A 15,529-nucleotide genomic window follows, 5' to 3' on the forward strand; every position below is an offset into this window, starting at 1 on the left:
CACATGAGAATGGTTTTAAAAGTGCTGTAATTTCCAGACGAAAAAAACGAAAAAAAAAGTGTATATTTGTAAGCCGCACGTGTCAACGTTGTAACACGAGAACTTAAATACATCCTGGAAATGCTTTTTCTGACGCGGCAGAAAGATTAATAACACAGGGAAAAATGTTCATCCATTTTCTATCCCTGCTTTGTCCTTTTCCAGCTGATTGCAATCTTGGTCTTCTTCTTCTGCACTAGAACTGTTCGTCGGACTTGAACGGCCTCAGAATGTCATTGGTCCGATGTGACGAGGCTAAATGATTTAGCAGCATGAAGCTAGTTAGCCCCGAAAATACACAAATAGCCGCATCGTCGTTTAAGCCGTATTGTTCAGTGGGGGGGGGTTAGTGGAAATGATAGTCTATGTGGGCCGGAGATGGATCCAGGGGGAACACCTCGTGCCCCATGACAGCCGGGATGGGCTTCAGAATCGGGCCAGATGTTCAGAACAGCAACAACATGTTTTCACATCGTCGCCCTCGGCATTCATGACTAAGGGATGGAGTTGGATGTTCGTGGAGGTTCTCAGTCATCCAGGTCATGGTACCGTCTTGTTAAGGCAACTGGATTAGAATTGCTTCACTTGAAGCTGTTTCAGCCTTCGTTCCGGAATTTCTGAATAGAACGGCGGGTCTAGGTTATGGTGGCTTGTCTAAATGGAGAAGAAACTAGGTTTCGTTATGAAAATGGAGGAGTTGATGGGCAGAAACTAGGACTAAGGGGTTTGTTATGCTAACGTTGGAACAAAAGAGCAACTTTTCTGGGATTACCTGCATTGGTAATCCGATCCTGGTAACCCCTATTCGCATAACAACCCCCTTTAGACGTAGTTTCTGCCCATCAACTCCTACATTTTCATAACAAAACCACCATAATCTAGTCCCACCCGAAAGAGATCAGTGGAACTGAACAGGCCTCTGTTCTGACGGCTGAAAGTGAAGAAATTTAAGTCCGGTTGCCACAAGAATAGTCGGATGTTCCGGAGCAAAAGATCATAAATTGCGGCTTTTTTTAAAAAGAACGGATTCGTCGGTGGATTTTAAAACATTTGTAATAAATTCGAGGGAAGTCGTGTTTCGGCTCAGTTTTGTTCTCTATGGCTTTTATTCTCTATTTTGGACGAATGATACTTGTCGGGGCACCGCGATGGAAACTTAGCACACCCATTGACCAGATTATACTGAGAGGATGGAGGGCCTCGTGGGTTCACACACACACACACACACACACACACACGGTCCGTTTAACCGTGAGTGTTTTCTACCAGTGCTTGTTGATTGAACGCAGAAAAAGCGATGACAGGATATTACGCTGAAATGCCAAATGTAGACCACAGAACAGTCTTTGCCCCGGGGTCATAAATTACATTCTAATGATTTTGTCATCCTTTTAGAACAATAACTTTCAAACCCAGTCTTTTTCTTTTTTTTCTTTTTTTTTCTTTTTTTTTTTTGCCTTCACAACCTTTGATTTATGCTTTTAATTTTTTTTTTTTTTTTTTTAACAGAGAAATCGTCTGACGCTCGCACCATTAGGATGTTGATGGAATGAAATGCCGTCACAATGAGGTTTTTTTTTTTTTTTCCCTTTCTGTTTTAATTAGTTTACTTTAAAATCCCATCCATCATTTACAGGTGTAAATGAAACGTAGAGAGGACAGGGAGCAGGGAGAGTTGGCGTGAGGATCGCGCTTTACAGCCGACTTCCCGGAGAAATGGATGTCGGCTGCATTATTCATGAAGTTTGCCATAACTTTAATCCGATTTCTTAAATCATGGCTTTCTCTCCTGCGCAATATTTCACTTCACTCTTTCACAGTTTCTTTGAAAGTCTCATCTAAAAATGCGCCGTTACTGTCACCGCCGCCGCTGATGGCATCATATTTCACCGCTCGCATCGCACTGCGGCGGAAAACATCCGATTAGCAAACACCCCAGTTTAGTGTCGGCTTATGAGATCTGTTTTTCTTTATCAGCGGCTGAACTAATAGTTCATTCTTAAATCAGATCAAGGTAATAAAGAGGCTTCGAGGAACATTCGTGGAGTCATCAGTAAGAGTGTCTCCAGCTTTGCAGCGGAAATCTCCAGCTTGGGATTTGTTGGATTCTGACGCAAACCCCGGAAGGCAGGCGGGAGTTAGAGTAAGTTTAATTATCAGGCTACAAGAGAGAGCCAGAAGTGTTAGCGCTAGCTTCCGCTAAATCACGGTGCGGTAGCTCCCGGGTTTCGAGAAGTTGCAGAACCCGAACGCAAACTGGCTTCTCGTGATTCCATCCAGAGAACAATGAGAAGGTTGTGGCTCGAGCAAGGAAGGCACCCGTCCAAAAACAAGAAGAAGGACGTTGGTCAGTGCTGAGAATATTAACCCTTCACACAATCAACGCCGATAAATGAGGAGTAATTCAGACCAGCTGTTGAGGAGACCTTCCACTCTCTCCTTCCACCCTCTTCGGAGAAACTGAACATCAAACTTCACGTCTGCGGAGGTTCTCAGTCATCCAGGTCATGGTCAATGCTTGTTGAAATCTTCTGCTTGTGGCAGCTGGACACTTGAAGATGTTTCAGCTTTCATCTCAGAGGTTTCCTCAGTTCTAATGACCTGTGGGGAGTTTCCCAAAATAACTGCCAGGGTTTCGAGCAGGTCTGAAGATGTAAATGTAATGTTGGGCAGATTCGTTGGGACAAAAGAGCGACTTTTTGCGGGATTGCTTGTATCAGAAGCCGGACAAAGGATCTGTTGGATCTCGTGGACTGAGGCTCGGGTGGAAGTTCCTGGTTGTTTGGATGGTGCTGAAGATCCTGGTCCGTTCGTCGTATGTTGGTGAAAGGTTGTGTCTGAAGCCCCCCCTCCTCTGATCAGAGATTTTTTTTTTTTTTTTTGACTCCTCTCTCGAACCATCTGTCTTCTCTGGCCAGAATACGCACAGAATATTGTCGACGGAATACAGACATTTCCGTCTTCAGACATGAACAACCAGCTCTTTGGTCCGCTTGTGAAAACCTCTGCCAGGGCCCATTTAGCAGCAGGGTTGTTTTGGGTTCCAAGCTACGTCGGCACGGGCGCAGCGGAGGTGAACAACGGGATTCATAATCATCTCCGAACCAGTCGGTGCGACGGTTGCCAGTCTTTCATCAAGGAAATTTGCGAGCCGAGGGCGTTTTGGGTCGGAGACGGGACAAAAAAAGGACTGCCTCCGGCGGTTTCCGGACGACAACAAAAATCAGACTTTTGGCGCGATGAGTGATTTTGGAAAACATTACGGGTTCAACACGCCACGGGGAATCCAGGTGACGGTGCATTAAGTGGTTTGATGACTGGGACGGTTTGGCAAGAGCAGATCCTGCAGCCGAGGAGTCTGCGGGTACCGAGCATGAACCGATGCTGTTGGCAAACCGCAACAATACAAGGCACGGGATGAAAACTGGTACGAATACTGGAGGGAAGCCAGGTTTTACACTGCAGGTGTGATGATTAGATAGGACGCAGGTGTGCAAGCAGCCAGAGAAGAAACCGAGCACTCCCAGCCACCTGGCGAGGAGTCGTCAAAGACAGACGGGAGGAACAAAAACTCACCGGAACATGAGGCGAGTGGAGAAGAACAAGGCCGACGCCGTCGGAACTACAGCGAAAATCTTCTGCTCCGGGGGTTTGAACCTCACAAGCGGAAAAGTAGGAAAATAATAATAATAATAATTAAGTGTTCAACCTTCCCTTCATCTGTTGACCCGATGACAAGATGATGAGGCGGTGATAATCTTCCCCGCGGGGGCCTCCGATGATAAATGAGGATGACGATTAGTCATTAAATCAGTGACTGGGTTGACCGAAACAGAAAGACTCATTTCTTTGGGGCTGTTGTGACTCGTTAAAATGTTGAAACGAATGAACCAATAAATATTCGGTGATGGATGGTGATTCAAAAGCACATTCACGTATTAAACTTAGACATTTTGTCTTAATCATCCCTTAATTTATACAACATTAATCCCGGCACCAGGAATGAAGCTGGTAATTTGATCGGTCTCCCAAGACCCAATTGTAGGGTCCATAATAATAAGTGAAAATGAATGTGTTATGGTAATACCGTCCAAATTATGCATTAGCAATCATAATCTTCACGGGATCTTATTAAATGTCCTTGTTCTGGAGTGGGTCTGAACACTATTAATTGAGGGAAGAGCCACGGCAAAGCTAATTAAGTGAGCGCGAAGCCGCCGTGGACGTTAAAGCGCAGCGTGGAAGCCCTGTTATCTGTCTTTAAGTGGCAGAAGGGACGCGTTGCTTGTTCCCCAACCTGGGTTTTCTTAGTAAAGACCTCAGGGATGCTGATTTCCAGAAACCACAAAAACATTCATGCTAACTCGCCCCCCCTCGGTAGCTTCACCAAGAGAGGCATACAAGTCACGTATCACTTGCATTTTGGGCACTTGATTTTTGCTCATTGAGTTGCTTTGTGTAATTTTGTCCGGGAAAGGGCGATGTAGGTGGAGACCGTCTACCGTCGGAGAGTGTTTTGGAATTCCGAGTTCACTCCTTCCGACTCTGAGAAGCGACCTCATTTCAAGCGTTTCTATTCTTGGTTAATGCCGTGACAATAGCTGACATATGAACAGAGCTTTTGTTGTTTGCTCTCTCCTCACCTCAGCTTGAACCGCTGCCTCTTCCGCCCAGGGACCTACTGGTGGTTACCCAGCACTTACTCATCCCGCTGCCATGATGTCGCCAGGGTTCACTCACTTCTGAGATAAAGGCTATAAACGTGGACGATTAAGACTCCGTCTTCCCGACCTCCTCCGGGATGAAGATGAGGCTCCTCTGGAGGTGAGTGCTAAGGACTTGGTGGACAGGGCGCTCTGCCAGATGTTTCCATTTTACCCGTGCTATTCATTTGAGCCGTGCAGACCTTGAACCTCAATCGAAAGACTGCTAGAAGCGGCTCGTGCTGTGCTAAAAAGGGAACCGAGGAGTACCACAACCTACTTTCACCCAGTCAACTTTCATTATAGAATGTAACATTGTCCCACATACGATGTTGTTCCAGCAGCAGGTCCACAAATGTTCAGGTCTTTGACGTTTATCACCAACCCATGTGATGACCTAGACTTTCTGAACGGACTTTCGTCCACCGGGTGATATTTAGGGACTAGGGAATGTCCACCACTTGCAGAAATCTGATGTTAATTGATTTACACTGATATGGCATCGCTCCCATGTTGCCGCCGTGTAACATTAGAAGATAATGTGCTGCTCGCAGGTCTTGGTCATTTCACATTTTTCCCCCCCTGGTTTTCCCGTCCGGTGATTTAGCACCTCGCTATTTCTCACCGTTAAGAGGTCCTTCAGCCGCACTCCACGCAAATTGCACGAGACTGTTGTGTTCCTGCCCTTTTCTGTAATAAAACTCAAAAGTAATGGGATTCCGAGAGCGCCGAGACGCCGCCGACATTTCGAGATTTCGGCATCGGTATTATCCTTCGTGGGGTGAATTGGCACAAAGAGAGTGGAGAGGGTGCCTATTCGTGGACATTGTAATGACGGTAATATTGCTAAAATCCGCTTATTAAATTACCATGAAATTTCATAAAAAGCAATGCCATTTTATCCAAGAGAAGTTGGGGCGACACACCGTCCTTGGATAGAAACGCTGCCGGGCTTCGAGGGTCCCGATTGTGATGATTATATCTATTAGCTTATGATGAAGCATATGGCATGAGGCACACCTCCTCCTCTTTCCATTCACGGGTCACCGCAGCCAATCACTGGCCTCCGTCTAACTCTCACACCAACCAACTCCATGTCCTTTTTCCCTCCAACCATAAACCTCCTCTGTGGTCTTCAACCTCCTCAGACCTCTTGCTGGCACTTCCAACCTCAGCATCCTTCCACCTGGATCAGGGGTGTCAAACTCAAATATACAGTGGGACGAAATTCAAAACTGGGAAAATAATTTTCCTCCAGATATAACAATGAACCTTTTTATATGGACTCAAACAAGTTTGGCTTAAAAACAAAATACGGAACAAGCATAGCTTAATATTATACAATATATATCTTAATATTGCACACATGCAAATTCCTGTTTTCTGCCCAAGTAGCATGGTGCTAGTGTTAGCATAAGGTTGCTATGACTCCTGTACACAGAGGAGAGGGCCTTTATGGGTCCTGTTGGGATTTTCGTGCCAAAACACCGGCAGAAAATTCTGGGATTTGTAGAATTAGCGACACGTGCACTGTAGACTTTACCGGCAGGCCAGCTCTAAGAGTCATTTGGTGTGGCTTTGCAGGCCAACTATAATTAAAGTGCGAGGCAAATTTGGCCAGAGTTTGACACCTATGACTCAAATCTTCCCCGTCCCTTCTCTGCCAGTCTGACTTGTATCTCCACAACACATGCTGTACCTCTTAACCTTCCTCACTCCCGAGAAGAACCTCAACATCTTCATCTTCATCTCCAGTTCTTCTTCTCAGTGTCTCCAAACCAGACAACATGGCTGCTCTCACCTCCGTCTTCTACACCTTTCATGCTCTTTTCTCCATCTCTTCCAACCTTCTTGCACATGTTTCTCCGCCGCTCTGGACCGTTGACCCTCGGTACTCTAAAATTCTCCACCTTCTTCACCTCCACTTCCTGTAGCCTCATCGTTCCACTTGAGTTCCTGTCATTCACACACTTGTATTCTGTCTCACCATGGTTAAGCTTCACTCGTCTCCAGGTCCTGCCACCTCCTCTCTACATGTTCCTTCACGTGCTCCCTGTTCTCGCTATAGACCACAATATCATCTGCAAACATCATGATCTAGTGCAAAAAAAAAAAATCAAAATATGATCAAATATGGCCAAGCTTTCCTAAATTGTTGAAATAGATATGAAAAAAACTTAATTTTATTCAATTTTATTATAAGATATATACAGGACTGACTCAGAAAATTAGAATATTGTGATAAATTTCTTTATCTTCTGTAATGCAATTACAAAAACAAAAATGTCATACTTTCTGGATTCATTAAAAATCAACAGAAATATTAAAAACCTTTGTAGTAATATTGCTGATTATGGCTTAAATCTTAAGAAAACTCAAAAATCTTATCTCAAAATGAAAAAATCTTATCTCAAAATGTAAACATCATGATCTAGTGCCAAAAAATGCCAAAATATGATCAAAAATGGCAAAGCAGTCCTAAATAGTTGAAAAACAAATGAAAAAAAAAATTAAAAATTATAAATTGTAATTTTATTATAAAATGTATCTGAATAATGATAACAATTTTGGACCATGCTATGTTTTATGTGTTTGTGGCGACTCTTAGAATCAGAAAAACTTTTTGTCCCTGAGAGACAATTGGGAGGCCACATGAGGTAGTAGCATCAAAATTGTGACATCAAAAATAAAACGTAAATAAAAAGAAAATAAAGAAAGGGGAAAAAGAGAATAATATATTTGAGGATAAAAAAAAAAACGGTGTAAATTGTAGATAGAAAGATGTTTACTATCACTTATCTAGTGGATTGAACTCCAAAAGAGCTAAATTGGTGTTACTTTGCGAAAGTAAGTATCCACACACTGCCTAAGGCCATAAAACTGTTTAATTATCACGATTTTGCATTTCGATGCCAGCAACCCACGACGCGGGTTGTCGAAACAGAGCTGTTACATCACATCACTCTGCATCACCGAGTTTACACAATCCCCACTCGTGTCAAGTGCGATACGACGAGGGGAAAGCGAAGAGCGCGTGGATGACAAATATTTTTAATAGCCCGTGTGCGATGGCGTATTAAAATGCCGTAAAAGCGTCCGAGTCCTCTCTCTCAGCTCCGGATTCGCAGAGTAGAATGCAGGAGACGTTGACAAAGAGAGAGGGGATCAGGGAAGCGAGGGAGGGATCAGAGAAATAAAGAGATGAACAGATGTTTTCTGACAGGTGCAGTCGGGCCCGGCGTGATGTGAGGGCCGCAGATTGGACGGGGGGGGGGGGGGGGGTGAGCGTTGCGTACGCCACGCCAGGCGAGATCCGTGCACTTCAGTACCTGTCATCGATACGTCCACCGATACGAGCGCCTGGAACGGGGCGTGGGAGGATTAGTCATGTCGGAATTTTGCAGTGTTGATGGAAGATGATCGCGTAAACACAAACATGGCAGGCCCCAGATAGCGTTGGAGGAAAAAAAAAATAGCAAACTGAACTGTGCTTTCCAGTGACATGCAGTCAGGGGAGGCAGGAGAGGCCGTGCCTCACTTGACAATCTAGGAAAGAAAAAAAAAATGTTAAATGAAATAAAAGAGTTAAAAGGTTATTTATCAGTGATTTTTCATTTAACTTCATCAGTTTTAGATTTTATTAAAAATGGCTGGATTTTCACATTTACCTAGAAGAGACATGCAGTGAGGCTGGGGACTGTTGAGCCTCAACATAGATTGCGCAATAGCAGCTAACAGCTGGTATGCTTAGCACTTTGACCCCGTTGTAAATATTCAAACACTTGTTACATGAACTACATTTCCAGTGTACAGCGTTTTTTTTTCGTCAACAACTATATGTGTATTACTGGTTTCTTTTGCTGAGTGATCGAAAAACGTTAGCAAAGGAGCCACTAAGTGAGGCACGCGGTTCTCCTGCCTCATGGTAGCCGATGCCTCACCAGCCATGAACCTCGCTGCACATCACCGGTGCTTTTCGTGCCGTACTTTATGAATCTATCTGCTGTTATGATTTAAAACAGAGAGAGATGATTGATGTGAGTGTGTTTGGTATCGCCGGCCCCCTCTAGTTATAAATATGCCGGGCAGGCAGGACCCTCAGCTCGGGGTCAAGGACAAAGACGACCCGAGCAACTCAAAACAGAAAATTAAATTCAGTAACCCGACCCCTTCCCAAGTGCCACCGCTGAGTGAAGTGAACGCCGGCGCGCACGAGTGTGTGTGTGTGTGTGTGTGTGTGTGTGGGGGGGGGGGGGGGGAGTGCACTAATAGTACGTGTGTGTGTGTGTTTTCTGTGTGTTCCAGCAATCACGGTGCAAATGCAAACACGATCATTTGGCTTATTTTAAATTTTGGTTGCCTCGCGGGTAGCGTGAGCTTTATTTCAAATAAAAGCACATTAAACAAGAATTATAATTTAGTTATGATCCCATTCTACTTATAGGAACATATAATGTTCACCCTCATTTCCTTTAGAGCAGCTATTGGTCTCCAACCTTTGCAGCAGTGTTTCCGTGGTGCCGTGTTCAAATAAAAAAACATTTGTCAGTTCACAGTATTGAATCTGAACACAACCATGACACACATTAGACAGTTACAATAATTTTGCAAAATAACGTATTTTATTTAAAAAAAAAAAAAAAAAATTGCAAGGGCTTGTCTTTTAGCGCTGGGTGTTTTGTCTGAATGTGGCGAAGCAGTTTTGAGGGTTTCATAGCTTCATCAGCTAGCCGTTCACCGCAAATAATGTGCATCGCCTGTCGCGATTAACCTTATTTTCTTTTTAATGCAACTTTCTTTTTGTCAGCAGTTTGCGACGCTTCTGCGGTCTCGTTGTTTGTTTGTTCTCCGGCCACTTTTGTTTCTGGTACACTTTTTTATTTTCAAGGGCTAGCTTATGGTAGCCGATGTGTGAAAGTGTGGCAGTAAAGCAAAGATGGAAAGCGTAGTTTTTCGAAAACAACCTGTAGTTTTTTCAAAAACTATCATTTGTACCATGAAAGATTTTCTACACGGACCGCTATAGCGACACGCACCCATTTACCCTTTTATTTACACTGAAATAGTGACATATAATCATTCACACATCATTTAGAGACGTACAAACATTCACTCACTCATTCACGTGTCAGATGGAATTGCAAATATTCACTCGTTTATTCCTATATTATTCTGTTTATTTTCATCCTTGTTGTCATTCTGTTATCCGTCCATATCCTTGTTATTGTCTTAGTCCTTTTAATTGTCTCTTCTATGTATATTCATTTTAATTGTTGTTGAACGAATTGGGGATCAATAAAGAATTATCTTATATGTTATATAAAGAAATACCACCATTCACTCTGTAATTCAGGGGTGGGCAATTATTTTGGCTGGCGGGCAACATTTCTTAAATTTTTATGCGCGGACCAACTGGGTATCATGTAAATTGAACAAAATGAAAATTGCAATTTAAATCGAAATTTTGGGGGCATTTTAATTCAACTTTAAAATCATTAATGATCGAATAAATAAACCGAAAAAATCTTGTATGTCATCATCCATTCAAAATTAAACAAAAGGGAAAAAATATGGAATTAGTAGAGACAGATGGAGAAGATGAACAAACAAATTAATGACAAAAAAAAAAAAAAACAAGGCAGGAAAATCAACACGTGGGTTGCCAGGCAACATGAGTCAACCTTAAAACTTTGCATTTCCACAACTTTTTTGCACTTTGCCGAAGCCGATATTCGATGTCAATAGAGCCTCGGTGATATAAACTGGCCCGCATCCCGGTAGATGACTTATATTTATGTCCTCCACTAAATAATAGCCATTCCCTGAATTTTAATGGCGTTATCGATTTTCTCCTTATTTCTTACCTGCAAAAGCATTACTCATTTACCATATTATTTATTCCAAATGTGACAAGGGGGAATACATTATCGCCGTCGCTTTGTGCGAATTTTGATTCTGTTTAGGGACCCTGGCCATTTGCGAAAGGTAACGGGGAAGAACGCTTTCTTTTTTTTCTCATTTTCTCTCCGGAGAGGTTTATTCAGTGGTTACAAAGACGCGATGACAGACCATAATAACCATAAATGATAACCGTATGTCGATTGGCAAATTGCCCTTAAGTGTTATTTCTCCCAAAACACCATTAAAGCTGTTTAGCTCGGGGTGACTGCGATCCTGCTGTCGCGACAGTATCGATCTAACTTACATCACCGGCTTTATTAGACATTTTTGATTGGTCCCTTATAGACGTCACGAAATACGCATGGGATGGAAGGGGATGCGGCTGATAGCCGGAGGTCAGGAAGACGATGGAAAGCACCGGGGCTTCGGAAGGATCACCTCGCGTTCCCAGTAGCGCCGAATAATCCGTGTTGGAAAACTGGTTTGGTTTTTAGAATCTGAAATTGGCTTCGGGCTGGTCGGAGCGAGAAGGTGGGTTCCTCACACCGTTCGCAAACATGCAGAGGGTTCGAGCGGTCGTCCTTGGAACCGAACGTTCCCGGTTCGATTTCCGGCTCCTCCCAGCTTGTCACATCGTTGTTGAGCGAGATACCGAACCTGGTGCTGTTCCTGGTGCTGTTCATCCATGATGGCTTAAATCCAGTGGTCAAAATCCACCGATGTTGTGCTCTATGTAACTACATCTCTTCTTCTTCCCAAATGCTCAGACGCTTGAACGAAGGGGTGAATGTCTCTGTTTGCAAATGAATGAGCGAATGTTGCAAGTGTCTGTAGGACATTTGAATGAGAGGGTGAATGTCTGGTTCTTTCTATGATGCGTGAATGAGAGGGTGAATAGTTTGTTTTACATGACGTCTGAATGAATGAGTGACTGTTTTTTGTGTCTATTGGATGTGAATGAGAGGGTGAATCGCTGTTTGGTTCTACTGGAGGTCTGAATGTTGAATGTCTCTGTAGGACATTTGAATGAGAGGGTGAATAGTTTGGTTTTATATGACATCTGAATGAATGAGTGAATAGTTGCATGTCTCTATTAGTGTGAATGAGAGGGTGAATAGTTTGGTTTTACATGACGTCTGAATGATTGAGTGAATAGTTGCGTGTCTCTATTGGGTGTGAATGAGAGGGTGAATCGCTGTTTTGTTGCATGTCTCTGTAGGACGTTTAAATGAGAGGGTGAATGTCTGGTTCTTTCTATGACGTGTAAATGAGAGGGTGAATAATTTGGTTTTAAATGATGTCTAAATGAATGAGTGAATAGTTGCATGTCTCTATTGGTGTGAATGAGAGGGTGAATCACTGTTTGGTTCTACAGGAGGTCTGAATGTTGAATGTCTCTGTAGGACATTTGAATGACAATGTGAATAGTTTGGTTTTATATGATGTCTGAATGAATGAGTGAATAGTTGTGTGTCTCTATTGGGTGTGAATGAGAGGGTGAATGTCTGGTTCTTTCTATGATGCGTGAATGAGAGGGTGAATAGTTTGGTTTTACATGATGTCTGAATGAATGAGTGAATGGCTGCGTGCCTCTATTGGGCGTGAACGAGAGGGTGAATAACTCTTGGTGCTACAGGAGGTCTGAATGTTGCATGTCTCTGTAGGACATTTGAATGAGAGGGTGAATAGTTTGGTTTTACATGACGTCTGAATGAATAAGTGACTGTTTCAAGTCTGTGTGGCACATTTTAATGAGTGACTGAATGACTGTTCTTTCTGTGATGTGTGAATGAGAGGGTAAATCGCTGTTTGTCTCTCTTTGAACCCTATCAGTCACCCTGTAGCAGCTTGTAAAACTCCACCGTATCAATAAATGAATGAGTGAGCGAATTAATGTCCATATGAATGAACGAAAGTTTAATAAATGCCAGGAAATATAACGTCACGGAGCAGAAAGCTTGTCTGAAAGTTTAATCTGAAAGAAAGTAATGGAGAAACTATGACAGAATGATGTCTCTGACATGCAACTTAATTAATGAAGATTTTATTAAACATATAATTTTTGTAAAAATGACCATCTCGTCTCTTCTGCTCCAATCTTTCATCGTCATATCAGCCCTTGCGATCCAATAACGGTGACCAGCTAATTGAAAGTGAGTCGTCAAAGCCTAAAACGGGGAAAAAGTCTCCCTGGATCTCAGCAGACGTCACACACACACACACACACCGGGTGTACCGGATAAATAGGCCACTGTGAGTTTTTATTGGAGAGCCCAAAATCGCAGTTCATCTCGGAAGCCGGCGCGACGACGGAAAGTCTCAGTGAAGTGTTTAAACACATGTTTCGGGGCCGAGCCAGGCGGCGCTGCCTGCGTGGGGTATAATCACAAACAGCCAAATCTTGAAAGTGTGCTAATCCTGAAAGGATTACAGAGAAGTAATCAGTTTATGTGCACCATTACTGAATGCATGCCGAAAAAAAAAAGTTCACATCAAGTGAATTTCCTTTTTTTTTTTTTTTTTTTTTTTTTTTTTTATTTTGGGCATACAGCCTGTAAGCATTCTAATCTCCTACTTCAGATAATGGCGTTTTCAGTTCATTTATTTCCAGCCTGGCTGCTTAGAACAATGTAACCCGGCTGTCTTTGGGTAATGCCAATTAACTATGCTGCATTTCCAGTGAAACAAGTGGAGAGAGTCCCCTGATGGAGATTGATGGCCTAACTAAACCAAATAGACCAGAAACGTCTAAACACCAAAAGGGATACAGTGAGAGTCTTTACGGAGAGAGGAAAAAAGAAAACGCTAATGATATTTACGGCTCCCTTTGCCTAAACAGCTGGCGAATCAGGAGCGCGCGGGGAAATCAAGTGTTTATTCATTAGTCCCCGACATCCGTCGAGGTGACGGCTGAGGATCCGGCGCGTCGAATGACAGCGAAGGCAACGAGCCCGGTTTGAAACAACGGGAAGATGTTCTTCGAGGCGGATTAGCTTCTGCAGCGACTCGGGTACAAAAGAAACACGAAGGACACTCGCTTACCTCGGTCGTCGTACTTTTGCTGCTTGTCGGAATCTTCTTGTCTTGAATATCTTCACTCGAAGATGTTTTCAACATGTGGTTTCATTTCAAACCCCACAAAACCCTCGAGCAAAAACCAGGTACAAGATAGAGGATCTGGTGTCTGCTTGCACTCGCGTTGAGGATTGGAATGACGTCTACATTGGAGAGACCAAACAACCACTGCACAAACGGACGGTCCGACTCCGGATGGAACTCCGCGGTCCACCTACACCTGAAGGACAAGGACATTCGATTGAACGTCCAGGACGGTGATAGCCAGAGAAGACAGATGGTTGGAGAGAAGAGTCAAAGAAGCCGTCTTTGTCAAAGCAGGAAAACCATCTCTGAACAGAGGAAGGGGCCTCAGACAAGACATTACATTCATTTGGCAGATGCTTTTACCCAAAGCGACATACAAGAAGTGCAGTTCAGTCACCGAAGAGCCGAAGTACCGTTAGTCGGAAGTCAGAAGTGACCAAATAGCCACCTCGGAACAATATACATACATACATATATTCATTTCTTTGTTTTTTTTTTCCAGGGGGGGTCGGGGGCTAAGTGCGATTAGTAGGGTAGTGCTTGGTGAAGAGGTATGCTTTCAGCTCACGGTGAAAGATGGGCAGCGACCCCTCTGTTCTGACCTTTTTCGGAGTTCCTTCCACCGCCGAGGAGCCGAGACCGGTTGGATCGGCAGGCGGGGGCTCTGAGTGATGAGGTGGACGGTTGGTGGCAGATCGGAGGGGACGAGTAGGGACATGTGGCTTCAGCCGATCCTGGAGATAAGACGGGTGTCCCATTCACCGCCTGGTAGACGAGCACCAGGGACTTGAACTCGATGCGGGCGGCTACCGGCAGTCGGTGTCGGGACACATGAAGGGGAAAGACCTTTCACAAACATGCAACGCCACACTGGGATCAATACCAATATGGACCAGGACCTTCTGCGCCCTCCAAACAACCAGGAAAGACCACCACCAGAACCAGCCCTCGGTAACGTCCACATGAGCCTCAGTTCATGTGATCCAACAGGTTTCAGACCTTTTTTTTTTAGCTTCACCTTTTCACATCACAATGCTCATTTTTATGCACAGGCTACCTAGGTGTCATGTAAATTGAACAAGATTATAATTGCAATTTAAATATTTAAATTTGGGGGTATTTTATTTCAACTTTAAAATCATGAATGATCATAGAAATGTACTGACTTTTTTTTTTTTTTTTGTATGTCATTATCCGTACAAAATTAAACCAAAGGCAAAAAATAAGGAGTTTCTAAATTCAATATTGGTTGAAAATACTTCTTAAAATATTCAAATGAAATAATTTGGGAGGCCTCATAAAAAAAATTTAAAAAAATTAAAAAAAATTAAAATGGGCTGTAAAATGGCCAGGTCTGGTATCAACGTCCAGTTGCCACGACAAGACGATTTCAACAGGAATTACCACACTGGGATCAAGAGCAAGATGGACCAGGACCTTCTGCGCCGTCCAAACAACCAGGAAAGACCCACCACCAGAACCAGACCCCGGTCACGTCCACATGAGCCTCAGCTCATGTGATCCAACAGGTTTCACGTCTTTGTTAAGCTTCACCTTCTCACCATCCAATCCAGGTAATCCCACTAAATTGCCCTTTTGTTCAAGTGAACGACACCCCAATTAGCACAACGACCCCCAGATCATTTTGACTTGGATATTTTCTTAGAAGCTCGCATGCTGGAAAAAGTGTGCGCACCCCCGCCGTGGATCCAAGCGACACAATGAGAGGACCTTGATTTTGCAGATGTTTCGGCCCTTGTTGTCCCCAAAAACAACAACGCCTA

This window comes from Fistularia commersonii, chromosome 26 (assembly GCF_037954325.1).
Source record: "Fistularia commersonii isolate RoL2024-O1a breed Wild chromosome 26, RoL_Fcom_v1.0, whole genome shotgun sequence".
Lineage (NCBI taxonomy): Eukaryota > Metazoa > Chordata > Actinopteri > Syngnathiformes > Fistulariidae > Fistularia > Fistularia commersonii.